Here is a 4,111-nt window from a genome sequence, read left to right as displayed (position 1 = left end):
GAAAAGAATGGATAAGCATTTTAAGAAGACTACCTAGAAAGGCATGATATGTCTTAAATAAAACTCACCTAGAAAGGCTCCTAAAAAGATATGAAATGTCTTGAACAGGACTACCTAGACAGGTTATGGTACGTCTTAAACAAGACTAACCTAGAAAGGTTCTCGGGAATGATACGATGCGCCTTAAATAAGACTATAAGGTTAACTTGGATATGTCTCAAACAAGACTGACCTATAGAGGCTCCTGGAGAGGATAAGGAGGGATTGGATACATGTCTTTAAGAAGATTACCTAGAAAGAAATGATATGTCCTAAACAAGACTAGCCTAGAACAGTTTTTGGAAATGGTGTGATACGTCTTACACAAAACTCACCTGGAAAGGCTCTTAGATAGGATACGGGATATCTTAAACAAGACTTACCTAGAGAGGTTCCTATAAAGGGAACGATGCGTTTTAAACAAAACAATCTAGAAAGATTCCTATAAAGGGAACGATATGTTTTAAACAAAACTACCTAGAAAGGTTCCTATAACGGATATGAAACTTTTTTTAAACAAAACTACCTAGAAAGGTTCCTATAACGGATATGAAACTTTTTTTAAACAAAACTACCTAGAAAGGTTCCTTTAAAGGACATGAAACGTTTTAAACAAAACTACCTAGAAAGGTTCCTATAAAGGACATGAAACGTTTTAAACAAAACTACCTAGAAAGGTTCCTATAAATGATATGAAGTGTTTTAAACAAAACTACCTAGAAAGGTTCCTATAAAGGTCGTGGAATGTTTTGAACAAAACTACCTAGAAAAGGTCAGGATACGTCTTACACAAGACTGCTTGGAAAGATTAGGATAATTGTCTTGGACAAGACTACCTGGAGAGGTAAGAAATTCTTAGATTGCTTCTGGATTGCCTTTGAAGAAAGACTTGGAATGAGGTATTAGAATTGTATCTGTTAAGATTGAATCGTTGATACGATCGTATTTGCACTGTATTTGGATGATAACATCCTTTTGATTATGAGGTGACCTGAAAAGGTAGCGTTAGTTTTATGCAATGTCATGATGCATGTGTCATGTAATGAGATTCTCAAAATAAATGAGAATTATGCATGTATGCCTATCCCACACTGCGGGATGTGAATAGTACAGACGTGGGAAGATCAATTATGCAACAATGCTCCTTGTAAGATACCAGCGTGACTTCCCGAATATAAGAGATTTTGAGAGACGTGTTCCTTAATCTGAAGGAGGGACCTTTAGAGGGAACTCGAGTTTCACCATGTCTTGCATTGCCCCGATGTTTGAATTCTTGAAAGATATGCCCCTAGTCAATAGGATTCTTGATCGTATGTATTGATTTGAATGTGAAGCGGATGCTTTTCAGAGTGAGTCGTGCGTTTCGGTTGTGCCTGACGGACAGTGATTTGCTGGGTGCTCAAGAATGAGATGATGTCTGCTATAATATTACCTGAAGAGGTCCTTGGAAAGAATGGGAAATTGTCTTAAACAAGACTGCGCTTTAAACAAAGCTCAAAGGGGTGAAAAATATTCCTATAGAGGATAAAGACTGTTTTTGCGACGTTTTAAACAAAACTTAGGAAAAGATATCTTGAAGAAGACTATCCTAGAAAGGATGGTGAACTGTCTTAGAGAAGACTCTGTGCTTTAGACAAAGTTTGACAAGGTTTTTGGAAGCAGAAGTTTGAATATGTCTACAAAAGACTAACTGAAAAAGTTGAGAGATGTCTTACAGAAGACTACCTAGAAAAGGTTCGTAGAAAGGAATATGTCTTGGAGAAGACTATCTGAAAGGGTTTGAAAAATAGAAAGGATAAGAAGATGGGTCTTTAAAAAAAGACTATCTGAAAGGGTTTGAACATAGAAGGGATAGGAAAACGTGTCTTAAAAGACTATCTGAAAAAGTTCCTAGAAAGGGTGAGAAGTATTTGAACATGTCTTAAGAAAGACTAAATGGACAGATTGAGAAATATCCTATAAAGGTTCTCGGAAAGGATGTGAGAGTGTTATTGACACCATCTGATACTGAATGACCTTTGCAACATGCCCCCAGGTAATGGACTTGCCCCATGGGCTATTCAGCGTCCTTGAGAGATTCTATGGATCTTGATTAGATTGCCCCATGTAAATGGGAAAATGACGGGTTATGCCCTGTGTATATCTTAGCTATCTCAGTCATGTGCAAGAGATGCTTCTTCTTTTGATAAGCTTCCTTTTTTAGAAGCTATTTCATCCGCCGGTAGGATTTTTTTAGTCATTAGCCATGCCTCATGCAACTTCTCCCTAATGTTAACATTTAAATCTATATAGACAAGTGTACTTTATATTGAAATGCAAATGCATACGTCTGTCTTGAAAGTTTAAAAACATTTTTGAGTAAAACAAAGTTTTTTTTTGTAAGAAAGTGATATCAACTCAAGAGTTATAGTGGACCTTAAGGAGTCGGGATACCTTTGGTAACGGTATGCTTTCGAACTAACCATGCTTCAGTTAGGACTTTTAAGGGTTGTAACGTGGCCTGGTTCACGGTTTAAATAAACAAAAGATGAGGCTCAAAGTTTATTTGTACCCATCCCAATCTTCGTGATGTTCTCCAGTCCTATGCTCAGTTAACTATGCGTTTAAGTTCCAAAAGACTTTGGGGATTGTAATATGATGGATCAAAAACCAAAAGTTTATTTGCAAAGGCAGTCATTTTCCTTGTAATATTTTTGTCGAGGTATATAATGACCTCTTTTCGACTTTGTTGTCCCTAACTCTTGCCTGAACTGTTCATTTTAAAACTACAGTCAGCGGGATACCCCAGTTTTGCCTAAGTCTCCTTAATAGGTTTTGACTTAGCAGGTCCTTGCATTGCTTTCTCTTTTTTCTTTGCGGATATTGACTGCCAGACTTAATGATGACGGGGAACCATCGGTGATTATGTTCAAAGGAACAACTTGGAATAATTAAGTTAACTGAGCAACTACCCTACCCCAGGTTATATTTTGAGGGTTCTTATTTTGTACATGAAGGAAAACCCCTACTTCTTAGGCTCGAAGGGGTTGACAAGGGATTAACATCCTTATATCTCCGTTATTTAGGAATTGAAACAATGCCTGTACATCGTCAACACGGTCTGTTCGAAAGCATAATGTATGAAATTGTGGTATCGTTTTCGTCATTCTCCCTCTAAAGGTGTACGACTTTAATCGAGAGTTGAATATCACAAAGAAGAAAACCAAGTAAAAACGTAGTTTTAAATATAGTGAGAACACTAGGAATGAATCAAGACAAACGTAAGCAATGCATTAATGATTGTTGTAAAGTACATAGCATATGTCATAAGACTAGTGTTTAAACAAACGGAAAGAAATTGCGAATGAAAACAAAACTAATGATCTAAGAAATCCTCCTTCTAGCCACCTATGGCACTGGACTTGCGAGGATCTTCGAACTCAATGAGCCCTTCTTCAATCAAATCTTGGATCTTGTGATTTAACGGCCCACAGTCCTCTGTATCATGGCCAGGACTGTCTGAATGATAAGCGCACCTAGCATGATGCTTGTACCCGGGAGCGGGGTTAGCTGGAGCTGAGTATGGAGGCAGCAGAGTTATCAAGTTCTGACTGAGCAGATGTTGCAGAGCTTGAGACAGCGGCATGTGCAATGTGGTAAACGATCGTTTTGGCTTGGACCTCTAGGGGCGTTGGCCACCCTGTTGTTTTTGTTGATCCTTCTGTTGTACTGTTGGTGTCTGATTAACCAGGATTGCTCCAACGGTGTTGGGTTCCTTTTTTCCGTCATATGACTTCTTTGTGTGGTAGGAACCTAAGGGTGCCCCTTGTATCTTCCCATTTTTGATTCCATCTTCAATCCTCTCACCAATGACTACCAAGTCCGAGAACCCTGAAGATATGCTTCCGACCATCTTGTCGTAGTGTGGTCCTTGCAAGGTGCTCATGAATATGTCCACCAGTTCTTTTTCCATTAGGGGAGGTTGGACTCGAGAAGCCATTTCCCTCCACCTTTGGGCATACTCCTTGAATGATTCGTCCTTCTTCTGTGACATGTTTTGTAATTGCATTCGGTTGGGTGCCATGTCCAAGTT

The sequence above is a fragment of the Vicia villosa genome, linkage group LG6 (assembly GCF_029867415.1).
Source record: "Vicia villosa cultivar HV-30 ecotype Madison, WI linkage group LG6, Vvil1.0, whole genome shotgun sequence".
Lineage (NCBI taxonomy): Eukaryota > Viridiplantae > Streptophyta > Magnoliopsida > Fabales > Fabaceae > Vicia > Vicia villosa.
Note: the sequence above shows the minus strand (reverse complement) of the source record.